This window comes from Podarcis gaigeae, assembly GCF_964106915.1.
Source record: "Podarcis gaigeae genome assembly, chromosome: 7".
In the NCBI taxonomy this organism is placed as follows: Eukaryota; Metazoa; Chordata; class Lepidosauria; order Squamata; family Lacertidae; genus Podarcis; species Podarcis gaigeae.
The window spans coordinates 71,918,526-71,943,513 of NC_139683.1; the positions used below are offsets into that span (position 1 = coordinate 71,918,526).

A 24,988-nucleotide genomic window follows, 5' to 3' on the forward strand; every position below is an offset into this window, starting at 1 on the left:
TGCAAGTATATAAATAGGTACCACTGCAGTGGGAAGGTAAACAACGTTTCCATGTGCTCTGACATTTGTCAAGGTTTTCTGTGCGCCAGAAACAGTTTAGTCATGCTGGCCACATGACCCGGAAAGCTGTCTGTGGACAAACACCGGCTCCCTCGGCCTGAAAGCAAGATGAGCACCGCAACTATTTAGTCACCTTTGACTGGACTTAATCATCCAGGGGTTCAGGAGCATCATTTCCTGTTTGGGAGAAGGAAGACAATGTTTTCTACGCTACCTCTTGCGAATCTTCCCCTACCTTCAAAAATTGTTTTCTTGTTTAGAACAATGGAGCCGGTAGGAAATGTATTCTGGTGGTATGCACTCAGAATGGGCTGAGTTATTTTGAAACGGCATTGTTGAAAACTTTGAAACTCTTCAGATCGCAAATGCTTACCCTTTGCTAATGACTATGTTGTTACCACAAACTGCAGGCTCTTAACTAAATTCAGATGTTCCTGGTGAAAATACTGTGATGTTCATCTGGGGCGGTTATTTTCAGTGGCTTGAGTTCAGCATGCATTAGGTGGCTTTAACGTTCAAGAGACTATATTTAATTAAAATGTTAGTTTATATAGTTTATATTTAATACCTGTGTTTTGTTAGTAAAATATGGTTCCCTGTCTCTAGCCTTTGGATTTGCTCCCTAATTAATATAGGCCCAGAGGCAAACAGTGAATTAGATATGACAGGAATTCTAGAAATGCAAATGCATCTATTTCTGTGTGTTCTCAAAAAGGCTACAATTCAAATTTGCAGGCTTGCACAGTCAGCGGGAATACATTATGTTCAGCTAACAGTCTTTCCTGAACACACATTTCCAATACATAAACATGAAATCCTACTGCTTTTACTTCTTGGAATGATAGCTGACTAAATCCCCTCATGCTTCATACCCACCTTGAATAGAAACTACTTCCTGAGTGTGTGTGCATGCAGGCTCACAATGATAAAAGCTGGGTGCTGAGAGAGAACAAAATGAGTCTTACCTTTGCAAATGCTGCTCGTGCTGATGGTGCACCTTTATAGATAGCTACAGCTCAAACATGAAAACACCGTCTTCCTGTCAGATATTCTGATGCTAATACAGAGCGGCATAGCAGGCCACTGTGGCTTATATATTACAGCGGCTAACAGACGGAGTTGGAAATAAACCATGGTGTCCCTGGTCCAAGTATTACCTGTGCTATAAACTCGCAAGTAAGAATAATAATAATAATTTATTATTTATACTCCGCCCATCTGACTGGCTTTCCCCAGCTGCCCTGGGCAGCTCCCAAAAGAATATTAAAAACATGATAAAACGTCAAACATTAAAAACTTCCCTAAACAGGGCTGCCTTCAGGTGTCTTCTAAAAGTCAAGTAGTTGTTTATTTCCTTGACATCTAATGGGAGGGTGTTCTACAGGGCAGGCGCCACTACCAAGAAGGCCCTCTGCCTAGATCCCTGTAACTTCACTTCTCGCAGTGAGGGAACCACCAGAAAGCCCTCAAAGCTGGACCTCAGTGTCCGGCCTGAACGATGGGGATGGAGATGCAGGGCTGAGGCTGTTTAGAGCTTTAAAGGTCAGCACCAACACTCTGAATTGTGCTCAGAAACGTACTGGGAGCCAATGTAGGTCTTTCAGGACCAGTGTTATGTGGTCTCAGCAGCTGCTCCCAGTCACCAGTCTAGCTGCTGCATTCTGGATGAATTGTAGTTTCTGGGTCACCTCCAAAGGTAGCCCCACAAGGTGGCCCTTTGGCCTTACCCCCTAAAGTGCAATAGGAACATTATAGTACTATAAATATTACTGAGGTAATGCACAATAAATATTTGGCACACAAAACACATGAGAGCTCGCCAGGGATCGCCAGGCCATCCTGTTCTCCACTGATGAAGGGCTGAATGGGCTGGCTGTGAGCTACTGATGTCACTTAAAAGAGACAAGAGACCACAGCTGTGGCCAATTCAGAATCATAGAATTGAAGAGTTGAAAGGGACCCCAAGGCTCATCTAAGTCCAACCCCCTATTAGTAGTTCACCTGGGCTCCGGCCAGTCGTTGTGCTGGGGATGCTGTGTTGTGCTAGAAGGATGCGGCGAGGCGGTACTCCCAGTCCCCTTGTGTCACGCGGCGGAGGGTGTCCTTGGTGGTCCGCGCCATGTGCTCTGCTTGGCCATTGGTGGCGGGGTGGAATGGTGCCGAGCAGATGTGGCGAATGGCGTTCTGTGCTGTGAAGGTCTGGAATCCCTCTGACGTAAATGCAGTTCTGTTGTCCAAGACGAGGGTGTCAGGAAGCCTGTGGGAAGTTGCAGAGCCGGGCGGCTTGGCCGAGGGAGGTAACAAATCTGGTTATGGTTTCCCCAGGGGCTTGCCGCTTTGCGTAGAAGGCATTTGCCAAGCTACCACTGAGGGCTGTGGTGAGAAGTGCCCCTTCAGCCGTTGCATTATTGTTTTGTAAGAAATGGTAGCAACGTCTTCAGGTGCAAGGAGAGCCCCGGTCATTTCGAACGTCTCCTCTCCGCAGACACTGAAGTATGTCGCCTTCTTGGCATCGTTGGTGACCTCTTTAGCTTCTAGGAGGAAGTTGAAATGGGTGGCTTACCCTTCCCAGTCTCCTGATGCTGGGTTGAATGGCGAGAAGCTGCTTTCAGTTGCCATTCTGAGTTCCTTGGGTCCCAGAGCTGAAGCCTGGATGCACGGTGCGATGCAGCGGTGTTGCAGGAGGCAGTGCTGTGGTGCTGTGCGTGGCAGTCAGCTCAGCGGAATCTCACCTTCGTTGCCAGTGAAATATACTCGGAGTTGAGCATGAATTTCATGCTCTTTATTCAGCTCATAGTAGCAATGAATTAAACTTTCCCCAAAACGTCTAGCTATATATACATTATTTACACAATGGGTCCCGCGTGATTGGCTAATTCTGGGCTGCTCCTATAGGCCAATCAGGTTGTGGATTCACCTCCTCCAGAAGCCTGATTGGCTGCTTAATTTGTCTTAAAAATCATTGTAAACAGTTAAAAACGTAAGTAGGTGTCAGGGAACTGACATCGGAGCCAGAAGTGGAGGCAGGGCTCCCAAGCGATGCCGGAGAAGGGCCAAGCAGGGACAGAGGGGACTCATTGGCTGGGGAAGGAAATCAGCGTAACACCAGGGATAAAGGGGGGTGGATGGGGGAATCGGAGAGAGGGCTCCAGGACTCTTCGCTGGAGACCAGCGGGGAGAGCACAGGTCCTCCGCTACCCACACCCACCCTGCGCAGAAGATTTCCACGCAGGGAAAGTAGGCATAGACTTGGCGTCAAAGAACTTCTGTGCTGGAAGAAGTTCAAGAAACGCCCACTGACGGATTCTGCTAGCGACTGAACAGCCATGAAGTGAAGGGCTGTCCAGCCAGGAAAGGTTTAACCAGGCTACCTAGCCAGGAGTGGCGGCAACTTACGCACGAGCAACCCCATATAACCATTACAGAAGGATTGGAATAACACTTGTAGTTTAATGGTGAATTTTGGGTGTAATGGAGATGTACAAGATTTGGATTATCAAAGATGCAGGAAGAAATGACTAACAATAGGACCCACAAAGAGGGGGGGGGGAATCCAGGAGATTCTTTGGAATCTTGATTTTATGATGTATGTTAGATGTAAAGGTAAAGGTACCCCTGACTGTTAGGTCCAGTCGGGGATGACTCTGGGGTTGCATGCTCATCTCTCTCTATAGGCCAAGGGAGCCAGAGTTTGTCCTCAGACAGCTTTCAGGTCACATGGCCAGCATGACTAAGCCGCTTCTGGCGAAACCAGAGCAGCTCACGGAAACACTGTTTACCTTCCTGCCGTAGTGGTACTTGCACTTTGAGGTGCTTTGGAACTGCTAGGTTGGCAGGAGCAGGGACCGAGCAACGGGAGCTCACCCTGTTTGAACCACCGACCTTCTGATCAGCAAGCTCTAGGCTTTGTGGTTTAGACCATAGCACCACCCATGTGAGTATAAAACGTTAATCTGAAAAACCAAATAAATGCATTTATAAAGAAAAGAAAAGAAAGAAAGTTGTATTTGGGCCCCCAATACAAAACAACAAACCTCCACCCCTTCCCAAAGCTGCTATTAACTGCAGAGGTGAAGATATACTGGTACAATGAGATACATGTATGTCTTCACCTCTTTGGCCAAACACAGCTTCAGGGATAGGATTTCAAATGCAGAATCAGAATCTTGGGCTTAATCTCAGTAACTTGCTGTGCTGCATATGCAAGATACTTTGAGGGTAGGGTTGCTTGCATTCATCAGGACTTAGCCTCTGAAAGAGGGGGGTGGGGATAGAATATCTCAGATAATCTCCAAATTAATCTAAGGGGAAGTTTGATAAACTCACTCATTTCTAGTTTTAATATAAGTATTTGATCTCCCCCTCCCAAGTCATTCTTTTGAAGAAGGCCTCAGCAGTCCCAGGTGCATTGGGATTTATGCAGCTTTTTTTTAGGATTAATAAAATTCCCAGTGTATCTTATGTAGTCTTTTTTTGCATCAAGTGAACAGCATTGCCCTCTCAAATCAATTCCCTGTTACAAGAAAGCCTAAACCAAGTAGGGTTTTCACTCTCCCCCCGCCCAAACTGTCAGCCATCTTAGCTGCATGACAGGCATGATACCAACAGATGCTGCTTTTTTCCAGCCATGGAGATAAAGTAGGAAGGAGAAAGTCTTTCCTGTTGGATTTCTGCATGTTTGTGGTTGGGCAGGGAGACTTACGAATTGGAGGTACACATTCCTTTCTTACATTAAGACAACATCAGCTAACATTATTAAGTAACTTCTCAGTGTTAAGAGGGAGAAATTAAATGAATTAATGAGGTATGTTAAAAGCACGCTTGAGAAATCAAATGTTTTGCTGATAAATTAAACTCTATGGCTGACTATTATCTTCACTCCTTCCCATCAGCATGTTCCCTGAGAGTGGCTGTTCCAGAATGATAGGAGGAAAGTCTCACTTTGTAAAAGCATTTTGACAATCTGGTACAGTTATTACTGGCCAATGATAAAATTATTTTTATCAGTCTGGCATCAGTCTTCACTTCTCGAATGAAGAGCAGTAGGATTAACCAGATTATATAATCATTAGAAATGGTTACCGTAGGTAATTCTGTCTTTGTCTCTGTCAGTAAAGTAGGTGAATTCAGACTTTTAAAGTCCTGAACCAGGCAGGTACCTTTACTATCGCCTATGACCTGATACTTTTAACTGAAGATGCCATGGATAGAACCATTATTGTTGTTGTTGTTGTTATGGCAAAATAAACAAACAAACAAACAATAAAAATAATGGATTGAACCATACATCTTCTGTATGGAAAGCATGGGCTCCACCACTGATCTGTGTTTCCACCCCAACCTACCATTGCTACTGGAAAATGTCAGAGGAGGGAATGGCGAACCTTATTTTAAAGTCAAAGATTGCATTCCTGCATATAACACCAGTCCTGAAAGACCTACATTGGCTCCCAGTATGTTTCTGAGCACAATTCAAAGTGTTGATGCTGACCATTAAAGCCCTAAACGGCCTCGGCCCAGTATACCTGAAGGAGCGCCTCCACCCAAATTGTTCAGCCGGGACACTGAGATACAGCACCAAGGGCCTTCTGGCCCTTATCCCTCACTGTGAGAAGTGATGTCACAGGGAACAAAGCAGAGGGCCTTCTCAGTAGTGGCACCTGCCCTGTGGAACACCCTCTCATCAGCTGTCAAGGAGATACAGCATCTCTACAATAAGGTTACCAGGAGTCCCCATTTCTTGGCGACAGTCTCCGGATTTACAAATCAGTCCCCTGACAAAATCCATCTATTTAGTAGGAAGTTGGAAAGTGTCCCCGGATTCACTGAAAAAAAATCTGGTAACCTTACTCTATAACCTTTAGAAGACAGCTGAAGGCAGCACTGTACAGGGAGGCTTTTTAAATGTTTAACGTTTTACTATGTTTTTATATACATTGGAAGCTGCTCAGAGTGGCTGGGTCAACCCAGTCAGATGGGTGGGATATAACAACAACTTCACACAAGGAAGTCTCTTAGAGGGCACATGCCACTAATTGCTAGGGCAAACATTGGTGATGAGCAGGACCAAAGCCAAAAGTGGGTGGGGCTGGGTAACACCCATTTCCTTTCTATCAACTCCCTTCTTTCTCTTCTCCCTTTCCCTTCTTAACACTGCATTCCCCAGTCCTGGTAATTAGACTGGATGTGGGAATCTCAATACACAAAGCGGAGCTGTTTTTTTTTCTTTCTGAAAGGCAGCAGAGACTCTGAATGGTTGGATAACACTCTTCCTATTAGTCTACCATTGTTGTTCCAATGTCTACACCCATTCCACAGGGTAGCAGCTCCCGCAGTCACTCCTGAAGATCCATCTGAACAGGATCAGGTTAGACTTGAACCAATGATACTCTCCCTCGGGAGGTTGTGGGCTCTCCATTCCTTGGAGATTTTTAAGCAAACTTTCTGTGATTTAATGGATTCTATTTATTGTGGATAGTGCTCTCCTCCCTCAAATTTCTCCAAAGGTTTCCCACCCCCCTCCACGTGCTGCATTCTTAGGACTTTTCTATTGGGGTGGGGTTTTGAGGTTACTATGCTGAGACATAACAAAGGGTGGTGTGTGTTTCTATTCAGCCTCTCCAGGTGCCTGTGCTTCCTGGTCTGAAAATCCCCATGGGAGGAGCTACTTTATAATGGAAGCACCCAGGGAGACTAAATGGTGCATATCACTGGTAAGATGATTTCAAAAATTGACGGGAAGACACTTACAAACACTCCAGCCACTGCAAAAGCAAGGCAAATATGAAAAAAATCCTACCCCCCCCCCCATGAGAATTTCACTGATGTTTTTTTTTTCTCTCCTTGGATCATTTTCAGTGAGGAAACCAGGTCCCCACTGATTCAGTATGTCCTTCACAGTGTTAGTACTGGGTAAGTGTCTGTCTGTATTCACCCACCATTATCGAAAGTTAGGCTAGGCCTTTGCACTGAGTTTGTGGATGTTCTTCCAGCTTGGTCCTCAGCCAGGGAACCTCTCCATCTCTCTGGATTAGGCTGGAAGCTATGGTCCCAGATTGAAATGGCTCTTCAGGGGTGTTGGCAGGAGAGTTCTCTTTCAGGGGTGAGCTGGAACAAGCTGGCATTAAAATGGCTTACATCCCTCATACTTTCCCTCTCCCGATATCCTGCCGTTGTGCCAAATGGCTGAGGCCATCAAAGGAAACGGGACAGCTGCTGATACCATCAAAGCCCCTTAATTACAATAGCAGCTAAGCATTCAAAGTAAAATGCAATAGGCTCGTTAATTAAGTCCAATTTTTCTCCTCATCAACCTCTGGGAAACTAAAAGGAACAGAAGGAAATTGCAGTAAAGAAAAATAGGGCAGCTCAGAATGATTTCCCAGCACATTAGAAGAAGCAGAGATCTTGTGTACTGTTGTACGCCTTTCAGGAAGAGGCCATGGGTAGCAAACAAATGAATTTATCTTAAGTTTGGCCACCTCTTCCCAGAGTAAATACTGGATATGTCCCCCAAGGTTGCAGTTTGTAATTACCAAACTATGAGTCCTATAAAAACCTTAACTTGCTTTATCACCTTCTGGTTCCATCTAAATCAAGCAAGTGGGATATTCCGGAAAATCTCAACTCGACCTAAAGTTGAGCTATCCTTCACCGATAACCGATGGAAACAGCAACTTTATCCTGGTAATGTTTTTTATCCATTTCAGGACAAAATTCCTAGCAGAACGATTCCTTGTGAGGGTCTTCATTGTATCTGAGAAGATTGATAATGAAATGCCACAATTCCATTTGAAGGGTTCTCTGTTCCATAAATGTTTCTCAAGAGAACTTTGTTTCCTTGGTTATTCTGAAGCTTTGTAGAAACACCTTTCGCCAGCCATTTACACCACTTTCTGCGCATCCCTGGGTGATGTGAACCTAAGTTCAGTGGCACCAACAATTGTACAGTGGTACCTCGGGTTATAGTCGCTTCAGGTTGTAGATGCTTCAGGTTACAGACTCCGCTAACCCAGAAATAGTACCTCAGGTTAAGAGCTTTGCTTCAGGATGAGAACAGAAATTGTGCCACGGTGGCAGCGGGAGATCCCATTAGCTAAAGTGGTACCTCAGGTTAAGAACAGTTTCAGGTTAAGAACGGACCTCCAGAATGAATTAAGTTCTTAACCTGAGGTACCACTGTATACAAAATGTGTTCTCGGCAAGGACTGCAAATTAACAAGTTGAACTGACAGTGCCTTATTGTCAGTGCAATCAAGGGCAGGGCTACTGCATGTTTTGGTTGTTTTATCTCAATGGACATAGGATGCACTTGTGAGGCAGCTACAACATGCTGCCTCAAGGACAAGGGTTGGGGAAGCAATAAAACCCAAATGTGGGGCACCAGACCTCTCTTGTACAGTGTTGATTACTTAAATTTTAAACTCAGCTTCCCCTGTCTTCGTATTGGCAAAGAAACCAAGGTATGTTTTGTAGCCAAGGCTTCAATCCCATGCAATCGCATGGAACTCAGCAAGATTTACCTTTCAGTTGAGAAGGGGGGTGGGAATTAGATTCAATTTGTATTTAAAGGCGAACCTCCCTAATTTGCACTTAAAATAATGCAAGCGACAAAGCAAAACTAACCTTTGAATTTTGCAACACAGTTCTCCAGCAATGCATACAAGAATGCATAAAGAAAATGAAAGAAAATAAATTAAAAGGGTTATTATATATTAACCAGAATGCAAGGGAGCCCAGGTGTTCAGTGTAGGCCAGGCAACAAGGCATGAACAGAGTTTGGGCTGAGCTTTTCAGTGCGTTGCATAAGTCGCACAGCTAAAGAATGCGCTTGTATCTGTATTTTACTAAAAACAAATTCTAGCAACAATGCAAAAGTGCTAGCTTTACACACACACAAATCTGACTGCTGGTCCAGATTGCAGAGAACTGGCCCCAACTACACTCTTACATGCACAAAAGCTTGTTTTTCTTCCATTTACTATCATTACAGGCAAGGTTTTGAAATATATACAGAAATACACAGACACCTGCAGAGAGAGAGAGACAGATAGATCAGCAGGTGAAAATCCTGTTCTATAAAGCTATACTGACCTTTTCAGTATTCTTTGTATTAATGGGTGCCCACTCATGTACTTTGCTTTTACAATGCTTGAAACCAGCGGAAGATAAAAGGGAAAAAATGGTTGGCCTATCAAAACACATCATACTTAAAAGGTTAACATGGTATGAAGCATAAATTTTATGAAGTTTTTAAACTTTTTATCCTTCTTCCCAAGGACAAGAGCTATAAGTAAAATGAGAAATAGATCAAAAACATTCAAGAAAGCTCTTGGGATTTTTTCCCCCCTTTACCAGATGTTCTTTGCTGAGAGTTTTTTTTTAATGTGATTTTCTCCAAGTAAGTAAATATATCTGTTTACACAGAGGATGCATTGCAGGGGGTTGGACTAGATGACCCTTGGGGTCCCTTCCAACACTGCAGTTCTTTGAAAGCTGTAATCAGGGAAGAGCCATAACTCAGTGTTATAATTCAGTCCCCAACATCTTCAGGTAAGACTGGAGGAGAACCTGGACAGGAATCCTGGAGAGCCAATTGCAGTCAGTGTAAATTATCCTGAACTAAATGAACTATTGGTTTGACCATTTAAAGATGTTTTGATTACTCTTTGTGTGTTGTGTATTATTAACCTAAATAAGCTTTCTTCTGATGTACCTTGGGGCAATCCTTCTAAGTAGCAGCAGAGCAGCTGCTAGGGAAGGCTGCCCTATTGCAGTAGCTCTAATAAACCAGGTTCCTACAGGATGCTGAGACTGTTGGTTCTCTTATTATTTATACCCCACCCATCTGATTGTGTTTCCCCAGCAGCCCTGGGCGGCTCCCAACAAAATATTAAAAACACGATGAAACATCAAACATTAAAAACCCTAAACAGGGTTGCCTTCAGGTGTCTTCTAAAAGTCAGATAGTTGTTTATTTCCTTCACATCTAATGGGAGGCTGGACGCCACCACCGAGAAGACCCTCTGCCTGGTTCCCTGTAACCTCACTTCTCACAGTGAGGGAACCACCAGAAGGCCCTTGGAGCTGGACCTCAGTGTCCAGGCAGAACAATGGGGGTGGAGATGCTCCTTCAGGTATATGGGGCCGAGGCCGTTTATGGCTTTAAAGGTCCGTGCCAACACTCTGAATTGTGCTCAGAAACGTACTGGGAGCTAATGTAGGTCTTTCAGGACTGCTGTTATATGGTCTCGGCAGCCACTCCCAGTCACCAGTCTAGCTGCCGCATTCTGGGTTAGTTGTAGTTTCCGGGTCGCTTCAAAGGCAGCCCTACGTAGGGCACATTGCAGTAGTCCAACCGGGAGATAACTAGAGCATGCACCACTCTGGTGAGACAGTCTGTAGGCAGGTAGGATCTCAGCCTGCATATTTAAAGTTGTTCCCTCACCTGGGCTAGAACAAGGTGCCGTAGAAGTGAATTCTTACCACATCAATAACATAGCTGCTGCTGCCTCAGTGCAGAGGCAAAAATCTGTGATAGTACCCCAAGAGAGGGTGTCTGATAAGCTTTGGATCACTTGTCTGCCAAGCTTTCCAAATCGTCCCTTGAGCCCTTTTAAGTTTCTGAAATTCCACAGGATTTACATAATGCCTTTTAGAATGTCTGGATATGCTGGGGGAAGAGGCTCCTATACCTTTAATCGTTTTGTAGGAAAGGACAATTTGACAGCTCGTCATGCAGGAGGGAGAGCAGTTGTGCCTGCAGAAATTTCCTCATATTGACAGGTGCACGAGCTTTGTCGTTCTGTAGATCTGGTCACATTCACCCCATCGTACAACCGATCAGCTTTGCTACGTACTATAAACACATCGGATGCTTTAGAGAAACTCCTGAAACATTCTTTCCTTTAGGCCTTAAGACCATTTAAGGGATGGCAGGACTTATCCAAGCCTTTGATTAAGTCAAAGCTTCATTTCTTTGTGTGCATGCATGTGCCAGGGGAGGGTGGGGGGAGAGAAATCTGCTTGCTGTTTAGTGCACACCATGTTCAAGTCACAGTATTTGATTATTGCTCAGAGCGGCCCATCTTCTCAAATCAGCACTGCAGCTTCAGAGAAGGAAAGAGCTGAACACAAACGCCTACTTCTTTCTCCTTCTATTCTCCCCACCACCACATGCACCCCTTTCCTTTCTTCTGTGCCAACTGAAGAGGCTTTTGGGATTCAGGCTGCAGTCTCTGTTTTTGCCCATTACAATTTATGTCATAGGAACTCATAGATGGTGCAGTAATCATTTTTATTCTTGTAGTGTCTTACATACAGCCAGAATTGGCCTTAGGAAAAGTTATAGGTCCATGCTTCAAACTTATTAGAACTGAAGTCTATTGCCAACTCCATTAACTTCTTTAAATCAAAGCTATAATTAAAGTCGCGGACATGTCTCCATATACCTTCAGTGTGCCAGTTATTTTCTTTCTTTTTTTCCAGTATGAGTCAGTGGCTACATTATAGATTTGTGCTGTACAGAATTACTGTATTAGCTGTAGTCATATTTATTGACTTTTATGTCTAAATAGGAGAGCTGAAGGCTATTATACGTATTGAAGTTTGGGAGAAGAAATGAAGGCAGTTTGACCATTCTTTCACAGGGCTGGCAATTCCATGCTATCTCTTCAGCTGCAGATTAGCCATTCCCTCTGAAATGTAAAGTGGGTAGCATCTAAAAATGAAGGGAAGCAGTCAGTTTAGGCTCTGTTTACTGAATGCCTCTTGAGGTGTGTGTGGGGAGAGAGCTTAGCTCCCCGATAGAGCACATTTGTGCGCATGTGCACGCAAAGTCCCTGGTCCAATAGTTGGCATTTCCAGTGAAAGGATCTTAGATAAGGAGGCTAAGAAAAGAAAGGACCCCAGAGAGCTGCTGCCGGTTAGATCAATAGGCTGCATCAAGGGTAAAGTGAGAAGGGGTTGAATCCTGGCCATACATTGGGTTCAACAGTAACAGCTTGTCATATGTTGTCATACATGTGGAGGAAAATCTTAAGCACATTGCAGAGTTCCCAAAAGTAGACCAGAGGCAATAGCACTTCATTCAAAACAGCTTTACTTGTGCTGAAGGCAAATGTAGTGTAATGGTTATCAAATCCAATACAATCAGGATTGGCTTAGTCCACACAAAAATCCAGTTGCAGCATTTATAAACTTAACTCATAATAAGACTAAACCTTAGCACTAAGCATCCTATGTACAGAAACACCACACCAGAAGGAAGAGAGAGAAAGAGAAAAGTAAGACCCAGGCTCCTTTTGGCCTATATTTCTAGTCAGCATGACTGCAGAATAGAGAAGAGAACTAGTTCAAAGCAGCTTTCCAGAAAGTATAACCCAAACAATCATTAACCCTTCTGCCTCTGCTTCTCTCACACAGAGATGCTTCTAGTAGTTTCTTGTATTAATCAGAATAGGAAAGAATAGGAAAGATCTTTACACATGAGATCAATACTTTCTGCAGTAAGAAATGCAAACTGACACAGCTTGCATGTTCAGTCCCACTCTTAACATGTAACTGGACACACCACTATTTGCTTCCAAAAAAACGGATGCCCACTTACTCCAGTATAGAGGGGACATAGTCCACAATTTACAGCTCTGTGTGCAAGCGGCCTTCCTCCACCCAGCAGTTTCATGTAGATGTTGAAACAGTTCAATAAAATTGAACCTTGAGAAACTCCACTTAGAAGGCTCCACAGGACCAAAGAGCACTCCGCAAGCAGCACCCTCTGGAAATGACTATCCAAGTCGGTCTGCAACCACCGCAAATTGGTGCCACCTGCCTCCAACACAGACAGTTGCTTCAGAAGGATACCATGGTCAACGGTATTAAAAGCTCCTGAGGGACTGAGGAGAATTAACAAGGACACATTTCCCCTAACTCTCTCCTGACAGAGGTCATCAAACTGGGCATCCAAAGAAGTTACTGGGCCAAAACCTCAATTGAAATGGATCTAGAAAACCAGTTTCCTCCAAGAGGACCTGGATTCAGTGCATGAACACCTGCTCAAGAACCTTGCCCAAGAAGAAGAGATTGGCCACTGGTGGCTACTTAGATTTTCTGAATTCAGGAAGGGTTTCTTGAGAAGCGGTTGTACTGCTGCCTCCTTCAAGCAGGCAGGAGCTGCCACTACTAATAAGGAGGCATCAATCTCTTCCCTGGCCCAGCCAGCTGTCCCCTTCCTGCTACTCTGTATCAGCCAAGAGGGGCAAGAGTGAGGTATTCACCTGGACCGATCCCAGCACCATGGCCTTACTATCCAGGATAACAGGACTTAACAGTTCATCTCTCATCTTGTTTCCTTGCCAGAAGCTCTGGGGTATAAGGTAAAAAAGTAAAGGACCCCTGGGCGGTTAAGTCCAGTCAAAGGCGACTATGGGGTTGTGGCACTCATCTCACTTTCTAGCCGAGGGAGCAGGCATTATCCACAGACAGCTTTCTGGGTCAAGTGGCCAGCATGACTAAACGGCTGCTCGTTAAACGGAGTACTGTGACAGAAACTAGAGTGCATGGAAATGCTGTTTACCTTCCTGCCACAGAAGTACCTATTTATCCACTTGCACTAGTGTGCTTTCGAACTGCTAGGTTGACAGGAGATGGGACAGAGTAACGGGAGCTCACCCCATCACACGGATTCAAACCACCGACCTTCTGATCGGCAAGCCCAAGGGCTCAGTGGTTTATACCACAATGCCACCTGTGTCACCAGGGAGCCAAACAGGCTGCACGAAGTGGGAGAGGGCACCTAGGGATGTTCATGTCAATGGTCTGAGCTGCTCAGATGTTCCAGAGTTTGGCCAGGGCTTTGAGTGGCACGCCAGTCATATCAGCCAAAAACTCCCCCAGAGATATCTGGAAATCCATTGGATTCATCAGCCTCTGAAGGCGGACCACCTTCTTGGTCTGCCGCCTCTGCAGAGGGGGAAATGTGCTGACTGGAGGTGGAGAAATATGCTGTCTCTCTGTGAGACCAGAGAAGGTAGGACTAGCAATTAATTTCTCCTGACGTGGGAAGGTTTTATTTGGTTTGGATACAGAAGCTGGTGAGACAGAGCAAGCATGTATTCTGCTTGAGAAGCGGTATGGTAGAATAAACATGTCATTAATGCTGTAGTTGATCTAACTTAATTAATTTACTGTGAAATGTAATTAATACTGCTATATATCAGTACTAATCTTAACTTTTGGAGCCACAAACTGAGATGAATATATAAAATGTGCACCTTCAATTAATGTGGTGAAACTTAAGGCTCTTAGCTTAATACTCACTTACCTGCGAGTAAGCCCCTTTGAACTCAGTAGAACTACTGAGTAGAAATGGATATGTTTGTGCTGTAAATTTGGGACATCATAACATCTAATCAGATATATAACTCAATCTCAGCTATTCTTTTTCTGTGGTTCAATGATGCTTCCAATATTTCATTTCAGATTTGTGTCTGTTCCCACAGTGTTACATAACTCCAGAACTCGTTTCATCCCCACAGAAATCCAAATGCATTGTTTTGCATTTTATAGGAGAACACTGTACATTGCAATTATCAATCCAATGTCATTTTGGCACTTCTGTATAATACATCACTGCCACAGCTTTGCAATCCAATATGAGAATAGAACATAATACCTGTAGAACTAATTCTAGCAAAAATATGAACAGGCATCAATAATGGTTTGAAGTGACTGGATTTCTCTGGAGCAACCTTCTTCCTTATGAGCAATGTCAATGTAGAAAATGAGACATAGTGTTCAGCAGGTTAATGCCTCCTAAATCAATGATCTGTAATGGTGGTCAAAAGTTTCAATGAATTAATTTGACCACCGTTATGGATAATGTATTGAAGGCAGATTAATCTCTCAGTCGTTTCATACATCATGTGAAACTAATTAATCTGAATAGGGATTCAACATGTTGTTTCTATAGCCACTGTAGGAAATGTGGTTTGATTTAGTGGATCAAACTCATGAATGTCAGCAAGCGCACATCTTCCATTTGTTTAACATCTTTTCACATTGCAACAAAGCTGCACATTAATGTTTGCCGCACTAATCCATTGCACCTGTCTCTTTCTTTTTATTCTTCCTTGTAAGGAAACAGTTTTTAATGAACTTTGGGTACAGGTCTATTTGGGGAAAAGTGGGAGGCACATTTTACTACTGCTGTTACTCATCCTGCTATTACTAGACTGTAAAATAGTAATAGTAATGTACTTCCTTCACTATAGCACTATATTTTGTTGAAGAGTAAAACCACTTGAGGACCTTTAGAAACAGTACCACTGGACATTTGAAGAAGAAAAATATCTCCAAGTTAAAACCTACTTTATGCATATATATTATATTATATTATATATATTATATATATATACTTTATGCATATATATATATCACATTACTTCCCTTGTCTTTAGGACAAAAAAGATTACTTAGCACTTAGCAACAGTCATTCGGAGATGCATCACAGAAAGGAAAACTGTTAGCAAACTGGATATTTTTCATATATATCCAGTTTGCTAACAGCTTTCCCATATATATATATATATATATATATATATATATATATATGCAGGTTTTGGTGTCCTCGGGTGTCTTCCCGTGTAAAAGTTGGGGTGTCTAGGCGACGTTTCGACGAGGTCTCACTCGTCATCTTCAGGCTGGTGCTTTCGGCTTCTTGTTACTGGAACAGACACACACACACACACACACACACACACACACACATATATACAGACACATGGGTGTGGGTGTTTGGGTGCCCTGTACACAATTCAGCTTACTACTGAAAATGTATCATACTGAAATGGGAGGGGAGGAAATGGATAAATATATGAAATATAATTAAACATACCCGTAAAGGGGGGGGGGGGTTAGATCAAAAAGCACACAACTTTTTTTACCCTATAGATGTTTCTCTTTTAATTACAGCAATAAGTTATTACCAAAATAGAATATTCTTTAATAGCTTCACCTGTGCACATAGTAGCATTAATTGCTATTTATAAAGTTCCTATCATCTAGGGATGCTTCCAGACTAATTATCATCTGAATGCCTCCCTTGGTTTTGGAGTTCTGAATTACAGGAACTTGTTGTCAAATGGGCACTTATGCATTAGGAACTCTGCTCTTGATCATAAGATGGTGTTGTTTTAGCATTCCTTATAATTGTTTGCTGTGTTTCCTTTGTTTGGATGTATTTTAATAATTTCGTAAACTGCTTTCTTAAAGAATATAGAATCATAGAATTGCAGAGTTGGGAGGGCACACAAGGGTTATCTAGTCTACGCCCCTGCAATGTGAGAATCTCAGCTAAAGCATCCATGACAGGTGGCCATCCAGCCTCTGCTTAAAAACCTCCACAGTGACCTTTCAGACATCTCTGAAAATGTGCAGGTGCCCTTCAGTTATTGATGCTAAACAAACACTAAATAAAATGTGGGTTGTAATCAAGCAGTCAAGGCACAAATGAGATAGGGGATGGGAGAGATAGGATTTTATTTTTTTTTTATTTTTTTTAAAGAAAGATGCCACATAGATCAAAGTTCATGTCTATTCCAATTGCCGCAATAATATATTAGTGCCTGCAACCCGCTGCTGGCTCCTGCCCAACACATGAAGACAGAGGTTCTTACTTATGAGTAAGGAAGAGACCTTTGAGAAAAAAGGTGTATTGAATTGACAGCAGGCTCAGGAGTTATAATTCAGGAGTTCAAGAGCAGAGCAAGAAGTTCAGAACTGGATGGTGACAATAAAGATGTCCCAACAAGTTCCCGTACCCCTCCTGCCAAACTTTTACAGGCAACCTATGATGTGCATTTGAGTTTCTTCTGTATCAGAAGATGGAGGGGTGGACCACCAGATGTTGCTCAACTCCCATCATCCTTGACCATTGGGCCATGCTGACTAAGGCTGATGGGAGTTGAACAGCATCAGGCAGTCCACAGGTCCCCTGCTTATTCTGTAAGTATAACTCACCCATCAGTCTATCTAAGTGTGACCATGGACCAGAATGCCCTTCATAGATCAAGTTCATAGCTCATCATCAAAAGTGAAAAGAAAAAGGAGATCATACTGAACTTCAGAACTTCTCTAACCACAAGGGGGAAAGTTCAGGGAAGAAATTATTTTGTAGTATAGTGGAACCTCAGTTCTTGAATGTTTCCGTTGACGAAAGTTTCGGAACCCGAATGCCGAAAATCGGGAAATAACTGCTTTGGTTTTTGAATGATTTTCAGAAGCTGAACGTGCCATGCAGCTTCCGTTTTGAATTTCCCTATTGTATTGAGGCTTCCACTTTCAGTTTTTGGTTTCGGAAGTCAAACGGTCTTCCGGAATGGATTGCATTCGAAAACTGAGGTTCCACTGTAACCCTAGTGATGAAGCACTGTTATGACTAACCAAACCTGCAAGATTGGATGCTGTTTTGACAATTTGTGAAGGAAGGGGAGGGGGATACAGTTTCAAAAGGCTGTGGCTTGCTGTTGCCTTCTGCTACTAAAACCAAATGCAGAAGCAAGAGCAGAGTATCTAGTCCATATGCCAGAAACTTTTTTTTTCAGATGTGAACAGATTGCAAAAACCTGTGCACAGATGACATCCCATGTTTAAACAAAAGTAGCGAGAAGTGTGAATTTCACCCACCTCCATCACTCTCTCTCTCTCTCTGGGATTTTAACATGGATGCGTGATTACAACAAATGTCAATAGTTGGCAATGCATCCAGAAATAGGACCGGTAGCATTCGTAATGGCATTATAATGTTCAGAGTGTATGACTGTAAGTGTATCGCTTTATCTGAGTACCTAGTTGGAGCTTTAAGGGCCATTACAAATGGATTTCATGTTATTGCCTCATTGTAAAAGGGTTGCCGTGTAGAGGGAAAAAAGACTGTTGCTTAAATAAGAGACGAGGAAAACAGAGGTTATCATTAGCTCACCTGCACTGTTTTGCCACTGTTAATGGCAAAAACAGTGCTGATTTACTGGAAATTTCCATTGGCATAATGAATTTGGTAATGTGCCTTATGAAATCTGAAGGTTTTCTCTGTTTACTCCCAAATGCTGTTTTAAGGTTTTCACCTTCCCAAATGTTCAAAACATGTTACAAAAATAAATGTCATAAGATAAAACTAATTCCAATTAGCAATGAAATATAAGCCATAGTTCCACAATATTGAAATGTTACATGGAATCAACATATGCATAGGCTTATGATTGCAGATTTTTTTAATGAGAGAATAATGTTGGAGAATAATGCACCCCTCACCCAGAACTGCACGCTAGGAAGCACATCTACCATGGAAGCGGGGTGGAACTTTTTGCTGATGTCCTGTAAGAAATTATTTCACAATGTTGGGCAAGATCTCTTTAAATCCAAGAACTTGCAGGGGTAAAATGTAGGGCTCACATCACAAATCCTCTCTGTTTTATACTAACTACATTGGCTATCTATTTGTTCCCAGGTGCAATTCTCTAAGTGCTGGTTTTGGCCTATAAAACCCAAAAATATTATTTATTATTATTATTTATTATTATTAATTGAATTTATATACTGCCCTATACCCAGGGGGTCTCAGGGCGGTTCACAGAAATGGCTTCAGGTTTCCCCAAATACCACCTTTCTTCATTCAATTCTTCTTGAGAATCAAAATCTTCCACAGAGGCCCTTCTCCCTGTCCCCAAGGTATTTGTAAGGTGACATTGTGCCTTTTGGGAGTGGCTTTCATTGCTTAGCTTCAGGAGGACGGTTACAACTTTTTATTTTTAATCAGCCTTTTGAGTCCTAGATATTTTGGCCGCTACATTTCTTATTTGTTTGTACTGTATATTATAGTTTCTCTCTCTCTTTTTTTCCTTTACTATTTTTTATTGTATGCCAGTCCGGTCTCCTTCGAAAGGAAGAACAGGATAGAAATTACAATGATTTAATAGGTTTCCAGTTATTTGCCTTTCACCCAGAAATTCCAAGCCTTAGTCCCTGATTTCAAGTCTCCTGGCAAGCACCCAAATCTCTGGGTCTGCCCTCTCACTGCCACTACTATTGATGGGTTCCACTCTGTCCTGTCCTGATGTCCCCTTCTCTGTTTCGTCCTTGTTCCACTCTCCCTTTCCATGCATCTCTAGGGGACTAGCTGTTATAAAAGCATTTAATTTGTATTTAACCTAGAAGGCTTTTAGGAGGGAAACATATTTCAACTACAATGTGCTCTGGCACAGAACGAAGACTCTGCCTGCAGCAAGAGAGGCAGAGAGTCGTGGGAAATGTCTGCGAACTGCAAAGAGCAGCTGGATCAGAGCTGGTGAGGTGGGAGAAGAATTAGGACCGGGTTTTTTTTGTGGGCGAGTCCAGTGTTCTCTAGTTTTGAATACTTGCAAGGGAAGTGGAAGAATTACAGTGGTACCTCGGGTTGCGAACTTAATTCGTTCCGGAGGTCTGTTCTTAACCCAAAACTGTTATTAACCTGAGGCGCGCTTTCACTATTGAGGCCTCCCGTCGCCAGCGCGTGATTTACATTCTTATCCTGGGGCAAAGTTCTCAACCTGAGGTACTACTTCCAGGTTAGCGGAGTTTGTAACCCGAAGTGTTTGTAACCCAAAGCGTTTGTAACCCGAGGTGCTACTGTACTCAATTTCTGACAAAAAGTTCAGGGATTCAGAATTAGAGGGAAGAAACAACATCTGCCTTTTAAGCCCTTCTTTGTGTGGGAATGGAAGGGCAGGTGAAGCTTGTTTGGCAAAAAGAAGACTCTGCATGTGTTCAGAGGCACTTTTAATATATTCCTGTAAGCTAGTAGCTACATTTCTGGGCATAATTTGCTGACCCTTGACCCTTGTTATATTCCCCGGGTTAGTATCTTCCTTCTTTTCTTCTGTGCCGACTCTTTCATTCCTTCAAATCTGTCTGCTGTTCATTTTCAAGTTTTCCCATTATGACTGTTGCTAAAGCAGTTCTTGGGCAATTGCAAAACAAGGCCCTATGTTTAGCAGTCAATTGTCTCGCAGAAGTACTTCTCCGGGTTCTGGTGAAAAGACACGAAGGCACAAAGAGTGCACAAAAGATTTCTATAGCCGTCTTTCTTGGTGACGGGAGTACGATGCTGTGTTAGGCAGAAATTGCCTCTCTGACATAGTGAGCCTGTAGCATCTCATGTCTAAGGAGAATGACAATGGATAGTTCAAGTCGGATGATATATGCTTGTTTTGAAGAAAAGCACTCCTTAGAACAATTCATGCCTGGATTAGCAGTGTTTAACTGCATTGGTAATAACGTAGCTCAAACTGCAGAATACGGTGTGTGTTAGTGCATATGTGTGCACACACAAATGCACAGAAAGGAGGGAGGGAGAGAGAGAGAGAGAGAGAGAAGGCTGGAGTAGTGCAGTAGTTATTCATTTTTTTATTTCAACTCTTTATACCCCACCATAACAAATAAACAAACAAAAAACTTCAGGGCACCTTAAAGCAAACATGAAAAAGAGACAAATCAATAGCAAACAACGATGGCTTTCCAAAGCCAGAGAAAGCAGGTAAAATTAGAGCTGTGGTGGAAATGTCTTTTGTGACAATGCATTGAGTAGGCTAGAGCAGGGTGAAATAAAAACTCACACCCCCCCAAAAAAAAAAATCGTAAGTGGGGAGGAAGAAGAGGAAGAATAAGAAGAGTTTGGATTTGATATCCCGCTTTATCACTACCCTAGGGAGTCTCAAAGCGGCTAACATTCTCCTTTCCCTTCCTCCCCCACAACAAACACTCTGTGAGGTGAGTGGGACTGAGAGACTTCAGAGAAGTGTGACTAGCCCAAGGTCACCCAGCAGCTGCATATGGAGGAGTGGAGACGCGAACCCGGTTCCCCAGATTACGAGTCCGCCACTCTTAACCACTAGACCACACTGGCTCTCAAAAGTGTTCTCCAAATTTTTCAGGAAGGGGCAGCATTGCTGCTTTACCTGACTTAACCTTAGTGCTGCAGACAGCATTGCACCTGCTTCAAGCAGTAGCAAACTTTTGTTTGGGTAGAGGGGAAACAATAAACCACATATTGAGGTACAAACTCAGAATACCACAAAAGTTAGGTAAGCACCCCACCAATGAGAAGTTCACCATTTCCCACACACACCTTGATCATTTTTGAATGCAATTTGCCTCATTTACTGATGAACAATGGTAAAAAAAAAAAAAAAAAAAAAATGTGGGAGGTTTTTGTTTGTTTTTTGTCACAGCGCTAGTACCCACAGACTCATAAACCCCAAGGTTTGTGGAAATATGAAAGAATGTTCAAGGGGTAACCCAAAATGTAGTGAACCCCTCAAAAAACCCACTAAGAATTGAGCACAATTTATAGACACAGAATGCTGATGGGTCGTTTGGTGGCAGTGACATGCAGAGTGATGGGTCATCATGCATGAGGGGGGAATGAAATAGGTAAAGGTAAAAGATCCCTGGACAGTTAAGTCCAGTCAAAGGTGACTATGGGGTTGCAGTGCTCATCTCGCTTTTAGGCCAAGTAAGCTGGTATTTGTCCACAGACAGCTTTCCAGGTCATGTGGTCAGCAGGACTAAACTGCTTCTAGTGCAACGGAACATCGTGACAAAAATCAGAGCGCACAGAAATGCCGTTTACCTTCCAGCCACAGCTGTATCTGTTTATATACGGGCAGTGGTGTGCTTTAGAACTGCTAGGTTGGCAGGATCTGAGACAGAGCAACTAGAGCTCACCTCACCCCTTCACGGGGATTCGAGTCATCAACCTTCCGATCAGCAAGCCCAAGAAGCTTAGTGGTTTAGACCACAGTGCCACCCACATCCCTGGAATGGAATGGACTGTTACGGGGGTGAGCCTGGCTGATAGTGAACAGCAGCACACCACATTCTTCGATGCATTTCCCACTTGTTCTTTGATTATTATATATGGCCTCTGCTAGAGGAATATGCGAAGGAAATCCAGCTTTGATTTGGTGACTTGTAAATGAAATGGCAAATTGCCAGCGCAGTGATCTTTCTTGGAGGGGGAGATGATGCCGTATGGGAAATATGGAATGCATAAGGCCTAAAGAAATATTTACCTCTTACCCAACAAATCAGAAGAATTTCCAGCCCACCTACAAGCTTGTGACTGGCTGCTCATTTGCCTCCTGCTGTTTGTGTTAAGGGCTGACCTTTCATTCTGTATAATCCATGAGGCATCAGGTTGCTTTTCTTGGCCACAATTGGCAGCTGCACAATTGAGACAATGCCGCACAATTAATCAGCAGTTCAGCTTCCTTGTTTGCTAATGCATACCAAGTGTACACCAGATAATTGAGCAATCAATTATTTTTGTGAAAGGGTACTGAGTCTACTTGGATTTTGGTGCAAAGCTTTCACATTTTACACACACCTACAAAGTCTTTATGTTCTCCATATGCTGAAATTCACGGCCTGGTTGCAATGTATGAGTTTGGCCTCTCCTGTGACGTTTACTTGTAGGCAGTGGTGTAGCATCAGTTGCCGTGCCTGGGGCAATAATAAATAATAAATAATAATAATAATAATAAAAATAAAAATAAAAATAAAAATAATAAATTTATTATTTATACCCCGCCCATCTGGCTGAGTTTCCCCAGCCACTCTGGGCAGCTCCCAATCAAGTGTTAAAACAGTACAGTGTTAAATATTGAAAACTTCCCTGAACAGGGCTGCCTTCAGATGTCTTTTAAAGATAGGATAGCTACTTATTTCCTTCACATCTGAAGGGAGGGTGTTCCACAGGGTGGGCGCCACTACCGAGAAGGCCCTCTGTCTGGTTCCCTGTAACCTCACTTCTCGCAATGAGGGAACCACCAGAAGGCCCTCGGCACTGGATCTCAGTGTCCGGGCTGAACGATGGGGGTGGAGACGCTCCTTCAGGTATACTGAACCGAGGCTGTTTAGGGCTTTAAAGGTCAGCCCCAAGGTGCAGAAGGGGCAGGGCCCACAGGAAGTTCTACGAGCCACTTCCCCCATCCCCTGAAAAAGTACTGACATGCTTTAATAACCCTGGGTTATCAATCATTTTGTAAACTTACTAGTGAGAAGGACACAACAGCCATGAGTCCTTTGATACCACTCGTCTCAGCCTCACAAAGTGGCGGGACAGCATGAAGATCCAAAAGAGCAGCACCCTCTAAAAAAGGAACTTAACTGCATTTCAGTCTTGCATCTTCCCTCTAACCTGCACATGGCCTGATCGTGCTGACAGCCCTTGACAGTGCAGCCTCACAATTCCTGCCATGTCTGGAGCAAAGCCCCAGTGTGCATCAGGAGCTGGCCTTGTGAGAAACAGCACCAGAGCTGCTGCTGGCATGATGGGAAGGGGCTGTGAGTCAGTGGGAGAGCATCCGCTCTGCTTGCAGAAGGTCTCAGGCTGAATCCCTGGCACTTCCAGGTAAGGCGGTATTCCTTCTGGTGTGCCCCACCAGGCAGCTGCCTGCTCTCTTTAATTCCCTCACATTGGATTCTGTTCAGAAGTTTTTTGGCAACATGTGCAGTTACTGCCTCAGCATCAATATATTGTATCTGTCTTTCAACTAGAACTGTTGCATGTGTTCCAACCATCCCTGTTGACCAGGGACTATCCCTGTTGAGCAGCTCCTATCCCTGGCAAAATCTTGATCTCCCTGCCCCTCTTTTCTTCAAAAGGAGGCTTTCAATGTTTCGTGTTAGTTGGTAGCGTTCTGATCCAGAATCCAGCTGACTTGCTTCTCCAGGGACTCTCAGTGTTAAATCTCTGTGGGTTGGATGCATCTTGTCTTAGTGCGCACCCATATGAGCGCCTGCAAATGTGTGCAAAAGCACCACGCAGTGCACAGCCTGCCATTCCCCCACAAAACCCCGCAAGTGCTTAGGCATATTCTGAACTGTTGATACCATCTTGCCAACCGGAGATGTTTTGCAAATCCCTTTACCCAAAAAGAACAAACGCTCCCTTGGCTTTTTAAAACCAGCAGAAAACAGGCTGCTGCAGAGGAAAAGAATATGCCATATAACCAGGCAGAGGAGTGCATTCAAGCCTGGCAAAAAGACGTAGTTCTATGGTTTGAAGCATTTCTCATTTAATGTTTTATTATGTTTTTATATAACGTATTTTTCTGTATATAAGACACTCCATGTATAAGACACCCCCTATTTTGGGATACTTAAATTTAAGAAATTTGCACTATGCACTATCCATGTATAAGACGACCCCCCCCCCCTTTTAGCTTAATTTTAAAGAAAAAAACCTAGTTTTATACACAGAAAAGTATGGTATGTCAGAAGCTGCCCAGAGTGGCTGGGGCAACCCATTCAGATGGGTGGGGTACTAATGCTAATGCTAATGCTAATGCTAATGCTAATGCTAATGCTAATACAGTACAGTGGTACCTTGGGTTAAGAACTTAATTCGTTCTGGAGGACAGTTCTTAACCTGAAACTGTTCTTAACTTGAGGTACCACTTTAGCTAATGGGGCCTCCCACTATCGCTGCATGTCAAGTATGCATTTAATAAGCCTACATTCTACCTAAAGAGCATAGGGAGACTTATATGTGGGAATTAGAGCCTGTTCTTCTTATATTCAGCAACTGAACTGTGATGGCCCCAATCCGATGTTTATTGCATCAGAAAGAACATTTGTGCAAGAGGGGGAAAAGACATTTGCCCCCTCTCCTTGCAACAATAAATGTGAAATCCTTGTTTGGGTCTCACATTTTTCAACTAGTCCGCACTACTGGGACTGGCATTTGGGAATGGCAGTCTAGCATGGAGCCAAGATAGGTGGGGAAGATAGGGAGAGGAAATGGGAGGTATACTAAACAGGAGGCATTATTGAGTCGATGATCTGCTGGTCTAGTATCCCCAGCAGGACATGCTGGACCACAAAGCCATTGTCC

The 24,988-nt window shown here is 43.4% G+C and overlaps 1 protein-coding gene and 1 long non-coding RNA gene across 7 annotated transcripts in view; one reads left to right on the forward strand and one right to left on the reverse strand.

Moving 5' to 3' along the window:
* LOC310848415 overlaps positions 1 to 24,988 on the reverse strand; it is a 667,736-nt gene that overhangs the window by 284,000 nt on the left and 358,748 nt on the right. For 3 of the 6 annotated variants that reach the window (XR_014566334.1, XR_014566335.1, XR_014566336.1), the window contains exons 1-2: positions 22,478 to 22,597; positions 22,164 to 22,314 (exon numbers count right to left, since the gene is read on the reverse strand). This is a non-coding gene — a long non-coding RNA (uncharacterized lncRNA). Of the gene's footprint in view, positions 1 to 19,852; positions 20,252 to 22,163; positions 22,315 to 22,477; positions 22,598 to 23,144; positions 23,216 to 24,988 lie in introns of those variants that run through there. The other 3 variants (XR_014566338.1, XR_014566339.1, XR_014566337.1) reach the window with 3 other exon arrangements.
* CDH10 (cadherin 10) overlaps positions 1 to 24,988 on the forward strand; it is a 396,680-nt gene that overhangs the window by 124,955 nt on the left and 246,737 nt on the right. The gene's annotated exons all lie outside the window — the stretch shown is intronic.